Source organism: Oculina patagonica, chromosome 13, assembly GCF_052425735.1.
Source record: "Oculina patagonica isolate OP01 chromosome 13, crgOcupat, whole genome shotgun sequence".
Taxonomy (NCBI): domain Eukaryota; kingdom Metazoa; phylum Cnidaria; class Anthozoa; order Scleractinia; family Oculinidae; genus Oculina; species Oculina patagonica.
The window spans coordinates 16989379-17016009 of record NC_135770.1 but is presented as its reverse complement, the minus strand read 5'-3'; the positions used below and the strand labels follow the sequence as shown (position 1 = coordinate 17016009).

The window sequence follows — 26631 nt, the reverse complement described above, 5'->3', positions numbered from 1 at the left end:
AACAAAATTGTTATTCGTCTTACTTGAGCGTTAGTTTTGGAGAGGCTATCTTTCCTGACCATAGTAAAAATTACATAAAACCAGTGCTCGAAATAAGAAAAAAATCCAGGTTGTCCTAATGGCAAATGCCGGACAACCGAACCCCTGTGTGCTGAGGACTTGGTTGTCCGTAAAGTGTTTTATGTTTATTGGTTAAAATTTCTGTTCACAGGCGTTAGGCGATAAAATTTCCTTTCATAAATGAACACAACACCTTCACTAACTTTTAACATTAATGAAATACTCCCCTGTGACAATTCGATAACTCAATTAGTTCTTGTTTGTTGAAGGAAAATTTACGTTGTTAATGAACCAAAATCTTTGTTGAACAGTTCTGACAGGAAACAAATACTCCAGGTGTACTGCGCTTTAAAGAACTTTCCCGAAGAGATAGTTTTGATTTGATTCCTTTATTACTTTTCGTTCAATGACTATTGAACGTGTTAAATGGAGACATGGCTGTTTCGAGAAAAACAAAAGTAACGTGTTACGTTCGTTTTCAAGAAAGACAAAAGTATCATGTTACAAAAGTGAGAAAACAATAGTATCATGTTATAGTGTTTGGCAAAAAGCCAAAAGTATACTGTAACAAACAAAAGTATCACGTTTTGGTTGTTAAAAACCTAGCAACAAAATAAGCGCTTTAAACAGAATAAGAATGTGCCATTTCGTTATTTTGATAATTAAATTAGTTCTTGTTTTTGAATTACAAGTAAATGATGAAAGTTTACGTATTGAATAAAACAGTTCTAACGTATCAAAGTGCACGTAAAAATTATTTTGTTTGCAAGCAAATTTTGTGCCAAAAGTGATTCCGTTAGCCGCCATACACACACAGCTCAACATATGACATAAAGCATCCCAACAGGACAATCATCCAGTCTTATCCCAAACCACCACATAAAATTGAAAAAATAACTCCTGCACGCTTAGCGTGCCTATTTTTATTGTTTAGTAACTCTTTTGAGTGTTTCTCATCGCACCTTTTAAAAAAAATTGTATCACGATTTGAGTCGAGTCGAATCGAGTTGCCGACCTTTTGAAATCGCACTGATAACTGACTTTTCCGTATTTTACACAACGGGGCCATTCGCACTTGCGGACAAGTTTGGTAACAATACATCCAAAGCCCAAAAAAGAAAGCCCGATAACAATAAGTTTTAATTGCCAGGGGCTATACTCAGGCCAACTCGTGTATTTTTTCGAAAGGCGGCAAATTCAAAATTTGCAACTACACCTGCGTAAAGAAAACGCTCAGTACGCCCGGTACACCAGGTACACTCGGTACACTCGGTACGCCCGGCACACTCGGCACACTTTGTACGCCCGGTATGCCCGGTACACCCGGTACCCCGGTATACTCGGTACCCCGGTATACTCGGTACACTCGGTACGCCCGGTACCCTCGCTACGGCCGGTACACTCGGTACGCCTGGTACGGCCGGTACACTCGGTACGGCCGGTACACTCTGTACAGTCGGTACACTCGGTACACTCGGTGCACTCGGTGCACTCTGTACAGTCGGTACACTCGGTACACTCGGTGCACTCGGTACACTCGGTGCACTCGGTACACTCGGTACACTCGGTACACTCGGTACACTCGGTGCACTCGGTACACTCGGTACACTCGGTGCACTCGGTGCACTCGGTACAGTCGGTACACTCGGTGCACTCGGTGCACTCGGTACACTCGGTGCACTCGATGCACTCGGTACAGTCGGTACACTCAGTACACTTGGGCACTCGGTACAGTCGGTACACTCGGTGCACTCTGTACAGTCGGTACACTCGGTGCACTCGGTACAGTCGGTACAGTCGGTGCACTCGGTGCACTCGGTACACTCGGTACACTCGGTGCACTCGGTACAGTCGGTACACTCGGTACACTTGGTGCACTCAGTGCACTCGGTACAGTCGGTACACTCGGTGCACTCGGTACAGTCGGTACACTCGTGCACTCGGTGCACTCGGTACACTCGGTGCACTCGGTGCACTCGGTACACTCGGTACACTCGGTGCACTCGGTACAGTCGGTACACTCGGTACACTTGGTGCACTCGGTGCACTCGGTACAGTCGGTACACTCGGTGCACTCGGTACAGTCGGTACACTTGGTGCACTCGGTACAGTCCGTACACTTGGTACACTCGGTACACTCGGTACACTTGGTGCACTCGGTGCACTCTGTACACTCGGTACACTCGGTGCACTCGGTACAGTCGGTACACTCGGTACACTTGGTGCACTCGGTACAGTCGGTACACTCGGTACACTTGGTGCACTCGGTGCACTCTGTACACTCGGTACACTCGGTGCACTCGGTACAGTCGGTGCACTCGGTACACTTGGTGCACTCGGTGCACTCTGTACAGTCGGTACACTCGGTGCACTCTGTACAGTCCGTACACTCGGTGCACTCTGTACAGTCGGTACACTCGGTGCACTCTGTACAGTCCGTACACTCGGTGCACTCTGTACAGTCGGTGCACTCGGTGCACTCTGTACAGTTGGTGCACTTGGTGCACTCTGTACAGTCGGTACACTCGGTGCACTCTGTACACTCGGTACACTCGGTACACTTGGTGCACTCGGTGCACTCTGTACAGTCGGTACACTCGGTACACTTGGTGCACTCGGTGCACTCTGTACAGTCGGTACACTCGGTACACTTGGTGCACTCGGTGCACTCTGTACAGTCGGTACACTCGGTACACTTGGTGCACTCGGTGCACTCTGTACAGTCGGTACACTCGGTGCACTCTGTACAGTCCGTACACTCGGTGCACTCTGTACAGTCGGTACACTCGGTGCACTCTGTACAGTCGGTGCACTCGGTGCACTCTGTACAGTCGGTGCACTCGGTGCACTCTGTACAGTCGGTGCACTCGGTACAGTCGGTACACTCGGTACACTTGGTGCACTCGGTGCACTCTGTACAGTCGGTACACTCGGTGCACTCGGTACAGTCCGTACACTCGGTGCACTCGGTACAGTCGGTACACTCGGTACACTTGGTGCACTCGGTGCACTCGGTACAGTCGGTACACTCGGTACACTTGGTGCACTCGGTGCACTCGGTACAGTCGGTACACTCGGTACACTTGGTGCACTCGGTGCACTCTGTACAGTCGGTACACTCGGTGCACTCGGTACAGTCCGTACACTCGGTGCACTCGGTACAGTCCGTACACTTGGTACACTCGGTGCACTCGGTACAGTCGGTACACTCGGTACACTTGGTGCACTCGGTACAGTCGGTACACTCGGTACACTTGGTGCACTCGGTGCACTCTGTACACTCGGTACACTCGGTGCACTCGGTACAGTCGGTGCACTCGGTACACTTGGTGCACTCGGTGCACTCGGTACAGTCGGTGCACTTGGTACACTTGGTGCACTCTGTACACTTGGTACACTCGGTGCACTCGGTACAGTCGGTGCACTCGGTACAGTCGGTGCACTCTGTACACTTGGTACACTCGGTGCACTCGGTACAGTCGGTGCACTCGGTACACTTGGTGCACTCGGTGCACTCTGTACAGTCGGTACACTCGGTGCACTCTGTACAGTCCGTACACTCGGTGCACTTTGTACAGTCGGTACACTCGGTGCACTCTGTACAGTCCGTACACTCGGTGCACTCTGTACAGTCGGTGCACTCGGTGCACTCTGTACAGTCGGTGCACTTGGTGCACTCTGTACAGTCGGTACACTCGGTACACTCTGTACAGTCGGTACACTCGGTGCACTCTGTACAGTCGGTACACTCGGTACACTCTGTACAGTCGGTACACTCGGTACACTTGGTGCACTCGGTGCACTCTGTACAGTCGGTACACTTGGTACACTTGGTGCACTCGGTGCACTCGGTACAGTCGGTACAGTCGGTGCACTCTGTACAGTCCGTACACTCGGTGCACTCTGTACAGTCGGTGCACTCGGTGCACTCTGTACAGTCGGTGCACTCGGTGCACTCTGTACAGTCGGTACACTCGGTGCACTCTGTACAGTCGGTACACTCGGTACACTTGGTGCACTCGGTGCACTCTGTACAGTCGGTACACTCGGTGCACTCGGTACAGTCCGTACACTCGGTGCACTCGGTACAGTCCGTACACTTGGTACACTCGGTGCACTCGGTACAGTCCGTACACTCGGTGCACTCGGTACAGTCCGTACACTTGGTACACTCGGTACACTCGGTACACTTGGTGCACTCGGTGCACTCGGTACAGTCGGTGCACTCGGTGCACTCTGTACAGTCGGTACACTCGGTGCACTCGGTACAGTCGGTACACTCGGTGCACTCGGTACACTAGGTACACCCGTACGCCCGGTACACTCGGCACGCCCGGTACACTCGGTATGATATAACTCAAACAGTTCAAACACAATAACAAGAAAACGTCCAAAGCTTACAAAACTGACAATCTCAACTCAAATATCGTACAAAACGATGCATCTCGTCGAACAGACAAACATAGCTAAATGACACCAACCTTTTCGCCGCCCAACTTTGGCTGCACAACCAAAGCTCGCGTGTGATTGGTTCGGTACGTCTCGGTACAGAATTTTTAAAATCAGCCAATCAGAGAGCCGCTTTGAATTGGTGCAGGACAACTTATATGGAGGAGAGTTGTCCCTGGTAGGAGGGTTACCCTCCATACCGAGCCACCTCGGGCGAGAGAGCGTTTCATACGTTTCTTTATAAATAGCTGCGAACCGTTTACATGAGAAATTGCATAGTTGGCTCGGGGGGCAGGGTGACCCTGGGTGGTGGGTCACTCGCTTTGAAGGTAGGGTGACCCTGGGGAGCGAGCCAACTTTTTTCCATATAAACAGTCCTCGCCTACCAGGGACAAGTTGACACATACGGAGCATGCGCAAATGCTGCAATCGGCCAAAACAACATTGAAGTCGGCTGTGAATTTGTCCAAAGTGGTCTTCATCGATGTTTCAGCGTTCCTGATCTTAGAAAAGGCCGCCACAATAAATATTTCAAATCAACTCTCGCCAGTCTTTTGAACCGACAGGGCCAGGTTTTGGCTCAGTCAACAAAGACAACTTTCTCATATAAACGGTCGGTAAAAGATGGCTCGGTATGGAGGGTAACTCTCCTAACAGGGACAACTCTGCTCCATATAAAGAGGGTGAAACATTAAACGCAAAAACCACCACTATTCGCATTTCACACGAATGTAGTCATTGATATCTAAATTTTTCTGAGAAAAACAAAACTTTGGGTGACGTCTTTCTTAGCAAAGCTTGATTGATACAGACTTGCACCGTTTCCCGGCGCTGCTATGTCGTCAAAGAAAAGTGCCGACCTTCTTCTCTCCCCCCCCCCCCCCCGGCTTATACACGAAGTTGCAATAATTGGTTGCAATTTATCTCGGATGTTTCTAACTCTCAAGTGTTGCATTTCTGTTTTAAGCATAAAAGTGAGAAAAAATACATTACAAGCTTTGAATTTAGGTTTTGTGCGTGTTTTTTTTTTAACTGCAGATAACAATTACACTAAAAACTCTACTAAAAACGTTATGATTTTATCCGAAAGAAGAAAAGGTTAAAAAACTTGGACAACTGAATAACTTCTTAAAAATCGTATTTACATTGAGTATATGGGTGAATATAGATTTTTTTTTTAAAAAAAGTCAAAGGCCTAAACTTTTTTTTTCAGGCGACCACAGTTCGGAAGTGCAAATAGTAGAGCTTGCCAAAATCAGGAGATTCATGTTATTTCATAAAGCAATGCCTTGTAATGTTGCTGGTTCTGCAATTGCACAAGGACCCAATGTTGGTCGAATTGACCGCTGGTCAGAGTGGGAGCCAACTTCCATAGAGCCATTGTGGTTACTACTCTCAGGTGCTTCAGATCCTCCAAAAGACGTGCAAATCTCTGACAGGAGACCCAGAGATAATCCTGGAGTCAGAGGTGGTGAATTTCTTTCAGGGGTTACTCCTGATTTGGCCAACATGGAAGGTGCAGTTGGATCCAAGTTGTTCAACACTGTTAAGGATCTTTACCTAACCAAGTCCAGAGCTCTTGAACATATCAGCAGCCTTTTTGATAAATGCAAACGCAAGAAGGTAAAACCAATGTTGTACTACACCGGACATGGAGAAATTGGGACTGGAAACTGGTGCTTTCATGATGGGACAATCAGTATTCAAGAAATTTTTGATATGTTGCCTGGAGGAGCTTACTACCCAATGATCTTCAGCGATGCTTGCTACAGTGGACACTGGGCAAATTTCTGCTGTGAAAAGAACATTGCAAGTTTCCATTGCCTTGCAGCATGCCCGGATTTTTCTACAGCTGTTGATACCAGAGGTGTGTATATTTTTAGTAACTTAAAAGGTCTGTAAGTTAAAGATCTCCAAATCGAGGCCCGCTATCCTAATCTTGACAGTGACCAGCGGATTGCGTATAACGCGTGCGCGCCACGTTTATAATTCGCCGATCTAATTGGCCTGGATCAATCTGGAAGTTGAAAATTTTGTTCTTCCACCAAGAACGATCAAAAGCGAAAAATTTGTCAATCACGACAGTTTGTCACAGCACCGGAAGTTAAAAATCTGTTCTTTTAGAACGATTAGAATGCAAAAAAATGTGTCAGTTTCAACAGTTTGTCAGATTAGATAGGGGCTTCTGTCACATGGAAAATTGCAAACTTATGTTTTGCAGACGTTGTTTAGGCGTTGCTTTTGAGAAGCTTTGATGTGATTGTATCAGATAAACCACGGCAAAACGAATGATTCCAACAGCGGTTACATCTCGGAAAATTCCTTAATACACTGACAACATAGCGAGTTTAATGACCGAAAAAGATCACATCTCGATTATTACCGCGTGCTCGATAACACTTCGCAAAACTGTCCATCAAAAAACAACTCTGATTGGTTCGCCATAAAACTATACATTCCTTGCGTGACGCGTTACTCGGAATAATTGTCTTTTGTGCAGTGATTTACACTGTCTGATAAATTTTGCGACCTGTGCCGTGAAACATGAATGTATTTGAAATCTAAAATTACGCACGCTCTCTCCAGTACCTCCGCCTATTGTTTACATCATAAAAACAAGGCCCTTTAAGTACATCTTGGCCCGCACTTTATAACCTGTGGTTACCACTAGTTCTATCCCTTGAATATAGTTCAGACCTGATATATTTGAGACCATTACGTGATTTGCGTTTAGCTAAAAAGAAAGTCTACGGATATTCAAAGCGTGTAAAAAGAGTTTGTATTGATTTGGAATTCAAGTAAAAATTACCTTTTTTCAGGCTTGCATGGTTTATATAGGGGTTACACAGCGTGTTTAGTTCATGTCATGACTCGAGAGCCTCTCGGGTTGTTTGTCTTGAATGATCGAGAAGAAAGCTGAAGCCTGCCCAAGAAGACCTGAACTGAAAAGAAAAAAGTATTTGAAAATCTTCTTCCCGATGGAATTTTTATTTTTTCCAGTAATACTCAGCCTCGCTTATTTTATTTATCCTACGATCAGACTCTCAAGTTGGGGCCTTGGCGTGGCCTGGGAGAGAAAGGCCCCCCAGGCCACGCTCAGCTCGCATTGCTCGCTCACCTCGCTTCGTTTGCCGATTTCCTTTTTATACCTGCTCCATTTGGGAGCCTGTTCGCAGCCTACATTTTATTGCATTTCATTTCTCTTGCAGCTCGCAGCCCAAAATAGACATTTGTGCTTATATTTCATGATGCAACTATAAAACCGGCATCGTTAAGCTGTAACAAGCGCAAACCAAAATTAGGGATTTGGTGACGCTCTTGATAATCAGTCCATGTGTCACGCAGATACCAACATTTTTAACAATTTCGTGAAATGATTTCGAGTTTCTCTTTTTTTCTTCTTAGTATGTTAAAAAAGAAAATAGATATTTGATGGACTATAATTAACAATTATAATTAGTGAAGGTGAGATGAATAGTGGTGGATATCAAGCCGCGAACCACACAAGCTGAATAACTAGCGGACCAAAACAGTACTTTAAGTAACAAAAGCGACAGGAGAAGCCATTTTTTCTCATCGGCTGCTCGGAGTTGAATAGTACTTTACTAATATCACCTCCGAGTTAACCAAATGAATCAGATCGAGCGCGCAAAAAGTACTATTCACTTGTGTGGTTTATACTAATGCAAGATATCCTAAGGCCAAGTATCCAATCAAAATGCAAGTAAAGCATTTTTAATTAGTTTAATACTGCTAAGTTAAGCTACCCTCAACTGCAGCTTTATGCAAAATCATTATAGATTATTCCTATCTGAAATGTTTAAAATCATCACATTTACCCTAGATCTATGGCCTTATCAACAGAAGTCTATAAGATCAAGTGTAACTCTCGTATCACGACACGCGCGATGAGATTTGCGAGTAGGATATTCCTAAACTTCACGTGGAGAAAGATGTATCCAACGATTATCGATTCATGATGTAGGTTAAGTCATCAGCGAAAAATACATAACTACTCGACCAAGCGCGCGCCTTCAAAGAAACATTTGGGCAAAAGCGATCAAATTCAATAAACATGGACTCGAACCAGGAACACCGCAGCAGCCCCCGCGTCAACAAGAAGTAAGTCTTTTGCCTGAGTTCTTTTTACATTTTATTAATTTTTGAATTCTTCATAGGTGAAGGTGGGGATTTGACTTTGTTTATGACTGGAAAGAAAGAACGCCCGAGCACTGAACCTATGTACAGTGGAGGAAACATTGGCGACTATCCGATTTCCAGTGGATATGACTCAGTTGAGTACACTGATTTTATTAGCAGCTTTATAAGAAACTCTCAAAATATTTTGGTCTCTCAAAGTATGTGTAATGGATACTTTAGTGGATGTTTTGCACCGTCAAAAATATACAATCCAAGACCTTCTCTTTCCTGGGTGATTCGAAACGACTATGACTCTTTCCTCGAGTTGGTCAGAGAAAAGTGGAAATGGATAATGGAAAGTCATACAGCATATACTCTCTTGCGTGCGATGAGAATTTAGGATTTGGAGTGTTCTTCATGGAGAATTATGGCTCAAATCAAACAATTGTAAGAAACGTATATAATATAAAGAGGGTTTGGGAAGATGGTTTTAAGATCACTGCATGTGCTGCCCGGGGTTCAACATTTTATGTTATTATGACAAAGGACACAGAGGAATACAAAGGGAAAATACAGGTATGTTTTACCTGTGTTACATGGGCGGAGGCTCAAAATGAAATACAGAAAGTGCGTAAAGAAGGAAAAGCCATAACAGGGATATGTTACTCCACTGGACTGGAGCAGTATTTTGTTGTTATGACAGAATCATCAGAGCGCCAGACTCACAAATGGTTTGGTGATGGATCTGCCGCAAACAACTGGGCTGATAAGCAATATCACGTGGGATATCATCCTACTGTCATCTTCAAGGATCCAACGGATAATAAAATTCTAGTCGTGATGACTACGGATAAAAATAGATCAAGCTATACATCCCGAATAAATTATAGGCTTAAGTAGGCTTGAAACACTTACAAAGACACTTTTGTAATACAACTTGATATTAATTCACTTATCTTAGAATATTTCTTCCACAAAATTCTAAACGCCCAGTTGTAAGAAAAAAGTTTGACTCGACTATACAAAAAAGGAAAACAAGTATCTGAAAAAGCTGACAGGCGAGACCTCAACGCGCTCTTATGATTCGCAAACATTTGTGTCGTAATTTGTACGGCGGTCAGTTCGCTTATAAATTTGCCTTCATACCTTTTATAGTGCTCTTGCTAGGTACACTGTCTCTTTTATAGGACAGAACAAATTTGGAATTGTTCTGACCGAAAACGAAAACTTTGCAGTTAAACTCTCACATCTGTTTGAGGTGTAACACAGAATTAACTTGCACTCTAGGTCGGCTTTCAGAGACTTCTTCCTCAATAAGGGAATTCAAACCTTTTGTTCCTGATAACCACAACGATCAGAATTCCGTTACGTTAGACTCATAAAGCAAAGAAGAAATTTTGGGGGGTTCACTTCAGGGAAAGGGAAGACTACAACTTTGGTTTTCCCGGAGGAATCGTGCTTCTTAAATTTTCACTCTCCGCCTACCAAAGGTGCTTCTAAAAACAAGTTTGTTATACTTATTCTGAGTGAAAGTGATGCAAGACTGAGGAATTGACTAAAGAGGTTTATAGCACAACTAAAGTAAAGTACGAGCTCTGATTGGCTAATTTAGCGTCTACTATTTGCCCATAGGTGCACGCTGACGTATGCCTTCAACCTGAGCGCGCGTAAGAAAAAAAAAAGTTGTGCTATAAAACAAATGGTAAACGCGATAGCGTACACTATTGAGTTATGGATGTACTTGGGAGGCTTGCTAAGCACTCAAGAAGCTAGAGTCGCACTTGGCTATCGCCTCGTGCGACTCTTACGCTTTTTTCGTGCAATCTCCCGCGTACATCCATAACTCAAAAGTGTACGCTATGGCGTTTACCATTTGTTAAATAATAATTCTGTGCGCAATATCTGGCTCAGCAAAACTATCCCTGAACCAGGTGCAAAGGAAAAAGCGACTAGAAACGGTTGGATTAAAATAACATACCGTTAGCGTTTACTCAGTCTAGCCTTTTAATTTAAATTAATTTTTTACATCATTTTTAGGCGTTATCGGTTTCTACTGATGAACCATCTTTGCTCTAGTCTTCGCACGTTGTTTTTAATTTCACGAATCGACTTGGTTGCAAACAAACTGAGTTTGACTGACAGGTACAAATATACAAATGGCTAGTTCGTTTTTGGTCAGCAAAGTACTATGTAAAAACCTTTTTGACCTGTTTACATTTATTCAGCTATGTACAATTAATGTTAATCGATATTGGCCGCGGCCGCACTTAGAGAGTTGACTGGGTTAATTTTTTAGAAACCCGGTTAAAAATTTCCACAAAACTTAACTCGGTTAAAGTATGGTTACCCTAACTAACTCGGTTAAATATTTTTAGCGGCCGCATTACGATTAGTCCAGTCCCTGAACTCTCTCTTCCGCGCGCGCCCTATATAGGGGTTGAACCCAGGCGCGCAAAGAGAGAGTCCAGGATAACTTGCATTCGCATGCGCTAGTTTTTCCCCCAAAATTGGCGGAAAAACCATATTTGGCAGCACTTTTGAAAACGCGCGCGCACAGATGACGAGTTCAACTACGCGACCGTGTACTAAAGCAGGGTCACCGGAATAACCTTTAAAAACCAAGCTTTCCAGTCAATGTCTACAAAAAACTATCGGCCAAAACACAATTCGCTATCCGTTTACTATTCCCAGCATTTTGTAGCTGTTTATTGAAATGGTTTTGGATGCAATTTAGCAAAGAATTTTTTCTTGAATTTATTCGCGCGCTTGGTGGCTTAGTGGAATTTGTCATTTGAGCGAGCATTTTTAACGTAGCGCGCGCGTCCTAAGCAAGTGACGCCAGACTCCTCGCTTCTGATTGGTTCGTTCTGAGCATGCGCATGCAAGTTATCCTGGACTCTCTCTTCGCGAAAAAAAGTGTATTGTAAGTGCCAAAAAGTTCATTATAAACCAAACGTTTCGGGCTTAGCCCTTCATCAGTGGTGAATTGGTCGTAAATAAAACGACCGTTAAAAATACGCCACGAGAGTATGTATTTAAAGTCATGTCTCTAGCACGCGCGCGCGCGAGAACCTCAATAGAAACGGAAATCTAAGTTGAGGCCGCGCGGATGGCAGATGCAAAGTTGGAAAATTAAGCGCATCTCCTGCCGCTTTCTTTGCTTGTTACCGCCGCAGAGCTTGACGCCGCGGACCTGTGCGTCCGCTGAGCTGTGTCCGTTTGAGCTGAAATGCTCTGCGACGGGGAGGCCAGGCGCACTCTTGGTAATGCTTCTTAGATGTTCCCCAAAACGTTCCCTTAGAGTGCGCCCGGTTTCGCCGATGTAAATGGCAGGGCAGCGGCGACAGGAGATGCAGTAAATGAGTCCTGAGGACGAACACGTGAACAAATCCCGAATGTTAATAGAATCCTTTGGGCCCTGAATGTTGGTGTTACTAGAGATGTGGTCACAAGTGCGACAGCGGGAGTTTCCACAAGGGTAAGACCCTGAGCGTGCGGTAGCCTGGGTTCAACCCCTATAAAGGGCGCGCGGAAGAGAGAGTTCAGGAACTGGACTACATTACGATCAGACCAGACTGAAGTGATGTCATGATTAAGCTATTTGAAAACAAGCAAAAACGGCCGGCTTTCATGATAATTCTATTACTTGCTCATTTCTTCTCCTGCTAAAAGATTTATTTCCATGCATTCTCGGCTTACACCGTTCTATTTCTTCCGAATGCGTTCTACGCAAATTTCAAGCCCAGTTGTTTCGAATATGTTGATCTTCAGCAGTCGTTCTAAGGCTCATCGCCATATCGAAATCGCCTTCAAGACCTTCAAGTGCACGTTTTACCAAGGAATCGGCGAAGAGACGGAAGAGATCATCACATTTACAGTTTAAATTTATCTACAGCTAAGTTAACGTTACACGTTGCATTACAATTAGTGTTTACTGAGTATTACGTTTCCAGCTTCAGTCTTCTTTAAGCTTGCTTGTTAAGTATTTTAAGACCTTCATAACAATCTCAACTAAAAAAGTCAAGATGTTTTTGACAGAAGCGCTATAAAGCCGTTCATACTGAACAGCCACGACGAATATTTTTTAGCCATTGTTTTTTTATTCAAAACTAGAGGAGAACTATTGTAATATAACAAGTAGAGCAGAGCAACTGTAAAGTAACGAGTCAAAAGAATTGATTTGTATTTAGTTACGTGAAGAAACTGAGTTGATTTGATATGAATTTTTAACTTCTTAGTAGTACAGTATTTGCTAACTTACTGTAATTTTTATCTAAAGATCCGAAGTATTCAAATGTGCTACTAAGCTGTAATTAACCATGATCCAATATACAAATTCTCTTTACTAGCCTCCACAATTTTCTTATAACATTACTTGGGAGAATTGTCTTGGTGATCACCGGCCATATTCTCATAACCCGCGCGCATGACTTGTATTGGTATTTAAAGGAGAAGTCAGCTGTTGTTCACTGATTATTAGGCCTCACACTTGACTGAACTTGTTTTCCTATCAAGACGGTTTAAATTCACACTTCTATTCCAGCGTCCATGACCCCTGCTATAGGCACAAACTTGTCATCAATCTTAACCAAAACAATCGGCCGATCCACATGGCTCCTCCTAGCAGGGTCCCTGTGACACGGTGTCCAGCGATGAACCACAGTCCCTTCTACTCCCTCAACTGGGTTCCAGTCCTTCCAATACGATCTCCCGCTTCGTTCCCTCATGAGTTCCGAAGGCCACTGAAGATCAAGGCTTCGCCACAAGTTTATACTGTCATAAACTTGCCCGCGGTCAATAATCCGCACACGCTGGGTCAAGCCCTCTGCAGCCGCAGCCCCTGGACTTTGGAGCTGAGGTGCTGGGTGCTGAGCTAAGCTCACTGATAATGTGCTAGAACTCTTGGAGCCCGAGCTTGCAGAAGACCTTTGACTTGTACCCAAACCAGGTTGGCCTCTATTGAAGGAGGAACTTGGAGTTGACCAACGGGTGCTTATAGAGGTCCTTATATAAATGGGCCTGTCGCGGAAACTCGTACAACGCTCCGCAAAACTTGGCCCTATAAAAACGTCCGGCACTGTGCCATCCGGGGGATCTCCTCTCTTTGACAAGTGGCACCACAGCACATGCGTTTGTGGTGTTGCAAACGGCCAAGACAGCCGGCAATGCCATTGAAACTTAAAGGACCGCCAACAACTCTAGCGAAGTCCTCCGTGATTCGGAAATCTCCATCCTGGCTGCAAAAAAAGAAAGGTGAAAAGTTGGTTATTGCGCTTCAGTCCTGAAGTCGGAATATCAATATTCATTATTGCCTTTCTAAACATTTATTCGCGTTTATTTTGCGAGAATTTTGCGTAAATCCAGTCCAGATCGTCTTCCATGGATTGCGTCTAAGATTTATACTGGAATAGCATTACCTTATTACATGAGATTTTCGCAACACGTTAAGGTCGCGCAGGACCCTTGAAATCATTATGTATGTATTTATTTAAAGAGTATGCACGAACTGCGACGACTGAAGCCGACAACAAACGAAATATTCATGACAATGTTTTTCTTAAAGTTCTTTGCACAAGTAATTAGACGGTATTGTTCTCAGCTTTGCGTACCGTGCGCTGAAACAAAGCGAATTATCATAATTAGATTCACAGCTGCGAATATAGCACAAGTCGGTTGTAAACATTGTCTCGGAAGGTCTTCGGAAGCGGCAAATCCTGCAATTTTGTGTCCAAGTTTTCTTCGCCTATATAGAATTTCAGGAGTTGATTCGCGAGGAACATGAACTTGGTGCACTCTATTGTGTTATGACAAGAGCGAATTTTGAAATTTCGTTCTCAAAATGAAGATAGCACGTTTCAAAGTTTAGATTTCACATTTTTACTCTCTTAGAAGCTATTAGCTTCTAGCAGTTTTTGAAATCGAAAATTTCGTTCTTGTCATAACACAAAAGAGGTTATGATTCATCTCTAGGTTATACAATCATTTAATTCGGTGCGCTGTTGTAGCCGAAAACTTGGACACAAAATTGCATTATCTGCAGTTAAACTTTTAAGAGCCTGTAGCATTACAATAAACGGTCATTTCTCAGTAAAAGGACAATCATGATGTAATTCCATCATCCCTTAATATCCTTGATAAATTTTAGAGGAATCGATGTTCAAATGTAGCGAATTAAAGCTTTACAAGATAGCACCCCGTCAAGAAATTTGGCTAATGAATTTATTAATGAGCAAGGGTCCTGCGCGACCTTAATTTCGCGAATTTCGCGATTCCAAAAAAATCGCGAAATTTAAGTGACGCATTATGTCAAAAATCAAGAAAGAATAAGTTAAGTACCACTGAAGGAAGGAATTTTCAATGTAAATGGATGTTGTCATCAATTGACTCAAGAACAGTAACTCATGCACGAACAAGCATGACCCGCTTGTAGACATTGTGAAAACTGCTCTGTTGTTGCTATTGGCAAGATTTAGTCCCGCCCTTGCGTTTTTGTTAATTTTGACGTTATTGTTCCATTAATGAACTCGTTTTGTTTAATTCAAGGGCATGTTAAATAATATTGCCAAGGAAATGTTAATCGTGTCTTACTCAAGAACGCGAAATTAAAGTGATTCAAAAGACAAAATTTTCGCAAAATGGCGAAATTTAAGTGTCGCGAAATATGCGCACCTCTAAATCGCGAAATTAACGTGTCGCGAAAATTTCATGGAATAAGGTAGAAAGTTTTCAAATGCTAGCTATCGTAGCTCGAAAAGACCTTTTTCAGTTTCTCAGTTCCTCACTGTTATTATCAGAACATATATAAACCATACTAGACTCATACTTGTGCTTTTCGTGGCGTGTGCTGACTAGAAGTTTTGTTACTTGAAAAACTTTCCTCTGCAAACTTTTTTAAATTTATGCACCCCTGCAGACATTTTTTCCATCTTTTTTACCACGTTCTGACACACAAAGTAGGTTCGCTTCTCTGTCAATCCTTATTTAACTTAATATTTTACGGCGGCGACCAACGAATTGGAAAAAAAATCTACAAAATAGTCCGAAATCCACCAGTCACTGTCAATTTCAATTATTTATTTCGTGCCATATTTGGTGTTCCAATTTGGTCTTATCAAATTTTGATCTAAATGGAGTCCTGTATCATGTCTACAAACAACTACATACTTTTAGCCTAAATGTTAGTTTCGAAAGTTCTTTTAATTAATAGGTTACAAGTTTCTCTGACCTCTATGTAAACTATTTTAGTACATATCGTGTTTGCAAGCAATTTTTGCCATGTTAAGCCCTGCAAACATTTTTTTTCAATATTTTCCATACCTTCCCTCCAAGAAACTAATGGTTCGTCCCTAAGAACAATTTATTAAAATAATCTTTAAAATAACGCTCGTTATATTAAATAAACACCTTCGGCTTGTTCTTTGGCCAGTTTAATTTGGGAAGAAATAAAATGCAAATAGCGGCAACAAACATGGCACATGGATTACGCATAGTTTGAAAAAAAAACTTTGAATTTACTTGACGTTTTGTATACTACAGCATAATAGTCGAACGGAAACAAAAGAAAACAATAGAATTTGTGTCTAACAGTATCTAAAAGTGTAATAACTATTTCACGGGTTAACTGAAATCACTCTAACGAGCTGAACAATAATTAAACACCAGTAACAAATGTTCCAATTTAATGAAGTCACAGCTTTTCACTTCCGACGTTGTCATTGAGGGTGGGTTTTAAGACCCATATTTAACAATGTTTCTCTAATTTTTTGTTACAACACAAGTTAGATCGTCCATTTGCTAAGACTTGGAAATGGCCCAATTTGATGTGACCAGTAGAGATTGCGTGATCAGCAACAGCGAAAGCGTGACCCATGTAAGTAAGAGCTTTCTAAAAAATGCTCGATCTTTCGGTCACGCAGTCGTCTTTTTTTCGAGCGTGTTTCGGCCGTCCACACTGCAACACCTGGCGGCGTTTCCAAACTTTCAACTCTAGAGACAGCTTTCGGAAGGCTCTGTTTTCGGTGACGAAAAACGCTATTTTAATGCGGATGGTTGGCCAAACTGGAGAAAAAAGGATGCGTTTTCAAATTTATGCAGGTAAGTGTGGACGGGGTTGTTACCAAGTTTTTCCCCCTACATTTAAGTAGTAGACTATCAAATACTGCAGAATGTGTTTACAGCGCCCCCCCCCCCCCCCCAGACCAGCGGTCGGAACAAATGGCATCTTTTGCGTTGCGACTTTCGATTCTCCGAAAAGCCAAGGGCCACACAGTTCCTTTCAGTTTCGAATCACATCAGCTATGGTAATATGAATTGCAAATTAAGATAGCAGTACGTCTGCAAATTTCATTTGCGCTGTATACACACGACTGTTCTTTTACATTTAAGAGTAAACGGCAAAGCTATTTTTTACTCATTCACCTAGTATATTTCTCAGACTATGAAACAACAAGAGCTCTTAGAGCTTACAACTGCGCTGGTCTCGTGAGCACTTTAGGGAGCCATGTGGGGGGGGGGACAAAAAATGCACCCCCCCCCCCCCTTATCCCCTTTACCTGCGTCGAACAATGTTGCGACTGACAAACAAGATGGTAAGAAAACACCTTGCTTGACATTTCATGGTTGACTAGTTCCATCCGAAATTAAATATTTTTCTTATATGCTAATGGTGGCCAAATTTAATTCCCACGATCCTGATCCGTGAAACAAAAAAATCTTTTCAATCAGCATCCAGTGTTGTCTTGAATTACCGTTTAAAGATTGAACAACCAGCTCCGAAAATGAAATATTGGAGCAAATAATTAAATCAAATTTGAGAAGAACACTAGACCTGTGTTTTGCTGAATGGGAATTCCCTGGGAAATTAATTTACCAATGACGTCACCCTTGCAAGTCAGAGCATGTTTGTCTCGGTGTTTTTCCATCAGATTTCAGAAATCCTGTAGACGACACAGCTCCAAAAAAAATTGACCATTTCACACTTAACATGCTAGGTTAAGTTCAAAGGATTTGTTAAATTTCCATTTGTAGCAGATTTAAAGCTTTCAGAGCATTGCGTGATTCTTGCCGATCAGTGCCTTGTGAAAGTAAAAATTTGCTTACGTCAGCACATTCCAGGACACAAACGTAATGTAAATAAATGTAAATTCTTGCCCGCTAAAGCGTTTTTTCTTTTAAAGAGTGAAATTTTAGTATTTTCTTTGATTCAACGCTTCAAAATACTTCACGCTGATCGAATATTTTAAGTAAAGACCAAAGGATTCGCAAAGATTTGAACCGTAGCTGATAATAGCTTTGAAAAATTACGTGACTCAAGGTCTAGCCGATCGAAAGTGAAACTTGTCACGTCAGCACATTCTTTTACACAACGTAATGGTATTTATTCACAGATTTTTGCCCACTGAATTATATTCCTCTTTAAAAGCGTGGAAATTTAGTATTTTCCACGAGTCAAACGCGTCAAAATTGTATATTTCACACTAAACATTTTTTGTAAAGACAAAAAAAAAGGAATTTTTTCCATTTGTTACTGATGTGTAGCTTCTAAACATCGCGTGACATTAACCATGACCGAGTGGAGGTCTGGGACAGGTCACCGACAAAACGAAAAATAATTGCCCCCGCAGGGTTTTGGCCCAGAGGCCAAAACCCGAGGAGGCATCATTGTAATCCGCGCGAATATAGAGTATATATATAGTATATACTGGGAAAAATCTCGATTTGATCAATTTTTGCCCGCAAATAGTCTCGGGAGTTGTAAAATGCCGACAAGCTGAAAGCCCGCAAGTAGGTATCGGGAGTTGAAATGCCGACATGCGGTGATTGGTCAATAATGACGCAAGTAAACGATGATTGGGTAATGATGACAGCCCAAGCATGAGCACGTGTACAGATGACAACAAGTAAACAAACGAAGCTTGTAAAGGTCTGATTGCAGTTGGGCAGAATTTTGAAAAAGATAATTTGAGGTTTTATTCGAGGCCTATTCATTTCACAATGTCTAAAAGCCGAAAGCAATGCAATTGTTGAAAAGACTTCGCGATAATTAACTAAGTAACTCGCAGAGAAGTAAGAAAATCCACATTTTTTTTTTACATCTGACTGGCCGAAGAAGAAATATGTCTAGGAACATGTACGAACATATCAAGCCATATCTTCAAATTTGTCTGCGATTTACGATAAGCAATTGCAAGCCTTAGACTAAAACCGCGATTTACCAAGCGCAAACTACTTGAACGGAGAAAAGCCTTGATCAGTCTATCTCCCTGATCTCCGGACGAGATTTACAAGAATTTAAAAAAAAAGATCTCGAGATAATTGTTTAAGACTCGCGGCAAGCGAAACCGGAAACAAGAAGCGAGCGACTTTTAGAAAGTCAAGCGTTTTCATTGTCAAGGGTGAGAAATCCTTTCGGTATCCTTTCCTTTTAAAAAGTTGATCGTTGTCATGAAGCGTGATTTACGATAAGAAAGCCTTTGTCCAACTGACCGTGATTTACCAGGCACAAACTACTTGAATGGAGAAAACTTCAAAAGTCTTGATCGGTCCACTTCCGGACGAAATTTTAATTTTACAAGATGATATGCGGCATCAAGAAAAGAAGTTCAAAAGAGATCTCGAGATGCATTGTGATTATTTAAAACTCGCGGCAGGCGTTTTCTTTGACAGAGGTAAGAAATTCATTCGACATCCTTTTCTTTCTAAAGATTGATCATTCTCATGTCATTCTTCGTGCTCGGGCTCTCAGCCCATATATTTATAAAACAATTGGGCCGGCTCAAATGGTAATTTTAAAACGTTGTGCTGTTTCTAAAGTTTATCCTCGCTGACATCAAGACTTTACCACAGTGAATTCGAAGTGAGTTCGATTCGAGCCCGCAAAGCGGCCCATTTAAAGCGACGAAGTCGCCCCGGGGAAGTCGCGAAAACGAGCCACGCTAGTCGCGATAGGTCGACCGTCCCGGCGTGTTAAATTAATAAAGACGACGGACTTTTTCTAAAGTCTAGCTTAAGGTGGCTTAATACAGTTTTGAGAGGGTAAATCAGTCCAACTATTAACTCTCTTGTACAATCTCCAGAAAAGTTTTGTCTTTCTCTTATCACTGTGTGTTACATCTTAAAACCATCTAATGCGATATTTGGAAAATAAAAAAGCTAATAAACAGCTAAAATGAACGGCCGAGTGCTTAAGAGGGGACTGGCACTAGTAGTTTAAACGGCGTTTTTCTCAAAATCTACCCGTACGACCCTACCTCAAAATTTCAGAAATAAGAAATTGGCTTCTATTTATCATTCGTGCAAAATAATATAAAAATCTGTAAGACAGATTTTTAGCAAAATAGGAAAATGTGATATTTTGCCGATTTTTAAAAAAGCTCAAAATCTGTCTTACAGATTTTTTCAAAATTTTGGCTGTGGACGTGGTTCACCCCTAAAATTTAATTGTGAAAGTTTCATAATAGGTTGTACGGTAGGTTTTCGAGAAAAGCTGAATCGAAATCAGGCTTTTACGACCTCCGAAGCGAATCAAATTGCGCGTACGAGCGCGCGCTAGTATGACGCCATGCGTCGCGAGCAATAATGAAAGACAGAATTAGAACTTCTCTGTCGAATGTTTATCCACCTTTTTTGTCGTATTGTTTTCCGTTTCAGGTTTCAAGACCTATTTGAAAGTATTTTGAAGTTTTCTTTTGTATATAAATGTGGTAAAGCGCGATAAAACAGATGGAACTCTTTTTCGTTTCTGTTTAGAGTTGCTAGCGCCATTTTAGCCCGCGCGCGCAATAATGACGTCAAGCAGAAAATCTTAGCGCGCGCCTTTGAGCCACGCAAAAACTGTATTCAGCCACCTTAAGTCTAGCTGAGATCCCCCACCACAGCAGAACATGACAAAATGATGTCAAGATGCTGTTGCGTTCTTGTAATTAAATGATTTACCGTATCATAATTAATAATCATCCAAAATAGAAAATTAATTTCCAATCAAATGTCTGAATTGTAGAAAAGGATGAACAGCAAAGAAAAACCGATAAACATCGTCGAAACTTCGGGGGCAACCTAGTGTCAGCTATTTCTAGTAATAAACCCCGTGCAGAGCAAGAACTGCGCAGCGCAGTTAATTAACTCAAAACGAATTCCAGAGAATAATTTGATCTTCCTGTTTTGATAGCAGCAGGATTACGAAATCGCGTATTCAGTTGCAGTATCGTGACTACGCCATAAAACTATTAAATTCCGCTCAGCGTTGCTCGGTTCTCTCCTGTGTGCTGCCTGTATGACCAGTTTCTCGTGTGTGCATTACAGTTGAGCCTGTGGTAAGTAATAATTAGCTCATATGGTTTGCTTACAATACAGTTTTAGTCTTACAGTTAAGTTTTGTATTGAAGATTATATTTTCTATGTAATCGTTTCAATATCAACAACGATACAAAATTCGCCAACTTCGAACTATATGTTTATAAACAAGTCATCTACCAGAGAACACCTCCCTCTGTACTCCCACTATGTTGGTAGTCGTGTGTAAACTTCCTCATGAACCTTACAATATTCTGTTATTGCTTTCTTTCTCGTGGGATACCTACATGGACGCGATTATAGATTTACGGTGTGATAGACGTTGAAACAAAAACCTCACGCATTGATTTTCTGAAGCACTAGAAAGACAAATATGTGATTTGTCAAAGATTTTCAAAGGAAAAAGGAGGTATTTTCGATTTATTTTCAAATCCCTACTCAGTTTTAAATACGTACAAACTTTTTTAGTACGCTTTGGTCACCTTAGTTTCCCAGGAATTTGGATATTCCGAGAGATTTTGTGCCATTCGGTATTGTTTCTTCGTTTCAGATGGCTATAAGATTAATTTCCTTGACACGTACAACATGTAAAACCCGAAAGAACGAAACGAAACCACCGAAACCAAACGAGCAAAACCACCTAAAACGACCGAAACGAAACGATCGAAACAATCGAAACGGCCGAAACGAGCGAAACGAAACGAAATTACTGAAATTACCGAAACAGGCAAAATCCATTACCATTTTTAAAAGCTATTTTAAAACTCGAGTGTCTAGCATGCGTAGTTTTTTTAACGTCGCCCTCTAATGTTTTTCAATTATTTTATTGCTTTCTCTACTTCAAATATTGTATTTAAGCTGTATTTAAGAGAAGAAATGGGAAACTCTTGGAGATTCCACTATTCTTTATTTATAAATTCGGAATTTAATCATGTCGAGATCATCGGTCGGTCAATGTGTTTGAACTGCTGTGCTAATTCACATTAGAATTTCAAATGCCGTGAAAACTCATGAAGATTTAAGCTCAATATTAGAAACTGTGTGTTAAAACTGTAGAACTTTGTTTTTACTGAGGAATTTCTAGGAAACAAAAATTTCACAGAATAATCTAGGCCTTTGTTGTCTGTCCATGTATGTGGCGAATGTCGTGACAATCGTAAGACCGTTACATCATAATAGTTTATTTATTTTTTCTGGTTCTCCGTTCTCCAATCTTTATCGTGTTTTACTTTTGTTTCGGGTTTACACTACAATGGGTTTTCTTTTTGGTCTCCAGAAACAAAAGAAAATAGTGCCAACAAAATGTTATAAGTATAGTAGCAAATGCAAATCGGACAGCAGGACATGTGATTGAATCAGGAATCGTTTTGGAGTGGATAACAATATTCATGATCATGCAATGCCAAATTTTCTGTACTAACTTCTTATTAAAAATTATCATTGTAAGTTAACTGATGATGTTCCATAGCTCTGGGGTCGAAAATGTCAGCTCATATCTAAACCTTGCACCGCTCATCGGCTACACGAGTCAGTTATTAACACATGCAATCATATGGGTGTAGCGTACTCTCTCTAGCCTACTCTCACGGTTAAATAGTGCGGCACCTTAAATATAAATAATTTTATTATTCTGTTTTTTTACTTATTTGCTTTGAACTTAATTCCCTATTTTAATCTTTAAAAAGATTTAAGCTTTGATTTCCTTTGCCTTTTTTGTGTTGGCATTTATCTGTTATTGGTTGAAATGAGACTTGCATAATCTGTTTTATCTAATTAGAGCAAACCATGTTCTGATTCTGTCAAAAATAGTGGCTTCTACATGCGCTTTTTCCGCTTTGGCTTTGGTAGTTCATAGTTTTACTACGAATTCTGATTGGTTCGTCTGCCCTTTTTGAGCAAGGCACTGGCTTATTTTTTTTTCAAATGTGATTGCTTTTCCTTTTTGGCACAGTGAAGACAGTCACGAGAAAATCCCTGTAACATTGGCGTCGTACTTGAGGATACCTAAATACCGAGTCAGGACTCGAGCTAGGACTCGAGCTCAGGACTTGAGCTCGGGACTCACTGAGCTTTCACCAAAGGCAGACCACCCTATGTGTTCGTTGTTAATAATTGTTGACATAAGGTTACGTTGAAATCAATGGCGCATATAGAAGATATATAGAGAAACATTACGTCGCTTCGATTTACTACAAAATATAAATTTGCTCTAAATGATTCAATAAAAGTTAAGATGAAATGTTGAATGAGTCTTGTGTCATGTTTTTTTGCCGCCCCGAGCCCTTTAAGCCGTTTATTTTGCGAGATCATTTAGCGACCGGTAGAAGAGAGAGAGAAAAGAGAACAATAGCGTCAGTTCTAGCTTGAATAGGACAAGGTCGCGACCGCCGGCGGTAAAACTGCCTGCCTTGTTCTCTTTTCTCTCTCTCTTCTACCGGTCGCTAAATGATCTCGCAAAATAAACGGCTTAAAGGGCTCGGGGCGGCAAAAAAACATGACACAAGACTCATTCAACATTTCATCTTAACTTTTATTGAATCGTTTAGAGCAAATTTTATATTTTGTAGTAAATCGAAGCGACGTAATGTTTATCTATATATCTTCTATATGCGCCATTGATTTCAACGTAACCTTATGTCAACAACTATTAACCACGAACACATAGGGTGGTCTGCCTGTGCTTTCACTCTGGTTTGCTTACGGTTAGCTTTGAATTCACTCTGGTTTGCTTACGGTTAGCTTTCACTCTGGTTTGCTTACGGTTAGCTTTCACTCTGGTTTGCTTACGGTTAGCTTTCACTCTGGTTTGCTTGCGGTTAGCTTTCACTCCAGTTTGCTTACGGTTAGCTTTGAATTCACTCTGGTTTGCTTGCAGTTAGCTTTCACTCTTGTTTGCTTACGGTTAGCTTTCACTCTGGTTTGCCTACGGTTAGCTTTCACTCTGGTTTGCTTGAGGTTAGCTTTCACTTCGGTTTGCTTGCAGTTAGATTTCACTCCGATTTGCTTGCGGTTACCTTTTATTTGAGGCCTATTCTGGGACCCAAAATCGCCCAAAGTCGCCCAAATCGCCTAAGTCGCCCAAAGTCACCTAAAGTCGCCCAAAGTCGCTCTAAAGTATGTTTTTTTTCTGTAACAATGCTTTTGGTGTACCGGGTTCCCATGTACATGTTAAACAGTGTACTTAGGTCGGTCACCTAAAATTCCTAAAGTTGCTCAAAATCGCCCAAAGTCGCCTAAAGTCGCCCACAATCGCCTTAAATCGCCCGTAATTTTGGACAAAATGAGCTAAAATCGCCTAAAATCGCCTTAAGTCGCCCAAATTACGGCGACTTTGGGTCCCAGAGTAGGCCTTATTTGTTGGTTGTGGCAATACCATATATATATTTTTATATCGATGCACGTTCCTAGGATAAACGACCTTTGACGCGAGCTTTGCTTGAACAAGAACATTGAGAAGCTTGAGAAGCTTAAAATCGGGCGCTTTGCCTTGAAAGGCAGGGTTCAGTACAGCAGAAACCACGAAGCAGTTACTTAAGTAGCACTCAGTCCGACTGGGTTTGTGTAAGTCACGGGGCTTGCATGAGCTGTATTAGTGTGCATAACATAATATCTAGAACGTTGTCGAGATTGCATTATTACTTAATGACATGATAGTTTCAATTTATAAATGTATTTCGCACAATACAAATAAATGATTGAAGTAGACGACTAGAAAATGTAAAGTTTTAAGACTTAGCAAAGTGCAGTGTATTGGTAATACTGTAAGGTGCGGTTTCACCTGAAGGTCGTGTGCTTTTCGGTATTTTCCAGCCATTGCACTTTGATGGGACAGTACTACAACAGTTTACCGGGGAACTACTATTGTCAAGAAAATGATCACAACTTGTTGATGAATGATTGGACATTTGTTTCATACCATTACTGTAATAGCAATTGATGAAGGCTTTTTAGTCCTGAACCAAAGTATAAGGACTGGGAAATACTGAAACCCATTATCAGCCACCTTAAACGGAAATATCTTGTTGGTGTTTCAAGGAATCCAAGGAAACTTCACTCATCCCATGTATCTATGTATTGCGGTATTTTGTAATTTTTTGAGTGATTTTGGGGGATGTTTGGCAGGTGATAGTTTTTTTTAAAGAATTAGTAAAATTTAGACAACTAAGAAATATTGAAAATTTAATGTGAATTTAACATTGGAATTTGAAGTTAGAAATTGGCAGACGGACACCAAACAGTCCCGTGACATCCTGGAGTGTTTTTGCATGGGGGTCAACTGTGTGATGATGTTTCCATTTTTGTCTTCAATCCCCACTGATAAAGAACTGTTGTTGGTGTTATGTTGGTGTTATCACATGTCAAGCCTTTAACAAGGTAGAAAAGAACACAAGGATTTAAATTATTCTGGTGCTCAATTTTTGCGTAACTAAAATTAATGTTACTCAAATTCCTGATGGATTCTGTCTTAAACTGTTACGAGCTTAGTATTTCCAAATTATTGCATGTCAATGTAAGGCAAGATAAGACATGCCTTGGTTCTTATGTAATTCTCTTAAAAAGATATAAAATATTGACTATAATTTTTTCTGTGCTATGGTAATTCACAGTGGGGTGGTCTTGATGTGTCTTTAACTTGTGGTATATTATTTTTTTTTTTCTACATGGCAGTGTGCAACTGTAACAGGCTACCAGAGACAACGAGGTGTAATAACTGTGGCCAGTGCTTCATTGGAAGACAACAACCTCTATGTCAAATGCACAAAAATACTATACATTTAATGGACTTGACCCTCTGCGTCTTTTGTAAACAGAAACTGTAAAGAAAGACTGAAAGAGGACTTGTTGGTGAAATTGGTTTGCATCAACAACTATTTTTTATAACGTTTCTTAAAATATATACTTTGCATATGGTTGTACCAGAAGTACATGATCTAGAAGTCGACATCTCTGGTAATGGGTCTTGTGCTATCGGATTTGCGTGTGTGCTATTTTTAGAACAGGCCTCGCGCGCGAGACGCGCGAGAAAATTACGTAGACGGCTTTTGGCGCGAACTAGTAACCAATCGCGTAAAAGTATTTTTTACAGCGCGCCTTTGATTGGTTGAACAAATTTTTGAAGTTGAGCAAGAAGAGCCGAACTGCTGAAAACAAGCGAACGGCACCACGAAATTTCTTACTGTTCAAGTTGTTGTTTATCAAAATGTGCATTTAGTGAGGATTTAAACCTACCGGATACGAATCACTGGTCTCCTCTTCTGTCGATGATTACAGCATTGAAGTCGCTAAAAACATTGGAGCATCCGGTAGAATGTGTTGTGTTTTGGAGTCAGAGTAGAGTAGGCAGCGAGCGTAAAAGAACCGACTGCTTCGACTGCTCAAATTCAAAATGTAAAGACACTTCAGATGAATGGAACTCAAGAGAAAAAGACGGCTATTACATATTGGAGATGCCTTTTTACATCTTGGTACAGGTTTATTGCTATTGTAGAAAAGTCCGGCTGTCCCTGAAGTGGTTAAAATCGAGCGCATCGACTGTCAGATACACTGAAAGTGCGAACACCAGTTTGATCCATGCATGTGACAACAACTTTCTGCTTCACGATTAAGCCCTTTTTCGAAGCCTAAAAGGACAGGACGGCTACACAAGAGAAAGAAAAATTTTGGTGACTATTTCTGTGGTTCTAAAGGTGT

At 41.5% G+C, this 26631-nt stretch overlaps 1 protein-coding gene and 2 pseudogenes across 4 annotated transcripts in view; all 3 read left to right on the top strand.

Annotated features, from left to right (window-relative positions):
• The window catches only part of LOC144634579 (uncharacterized), a 108324-nt pseudogene that overhangs the window by 33881 nt on the left and 47812 nt on the right, over positions 1-26631 (top strand). The gene's annotated exons all lie outside the window — the stretch shown is intronic.
• Positions 5794-9771, top strand: LOC144634580 (uncharacterized; annotated as a pseudogene). The gene is made up of 2 exons (XR_013567218.1): positions 5794-6376; positions 8688-9771. The product of XR_013567218.1 is annotated as an uncharacterized LOC144634580 (transcript).
• Positions 20891-26631, top strand: part of LOC144634582 (uncharacterized) — a 121728-nt gene continuing 115987 nt past the window's right edge. For both annotated transcript variants that reach the window (XM_078493589.1, XM_078493592.1), the window contains exon 1: positions 20891-20960. The gene's annotated coding sequence lies outside the window, so the exon portion shown is untranslated. The remainder of the gene's footprint in view (positions 20961-26631) is intronic.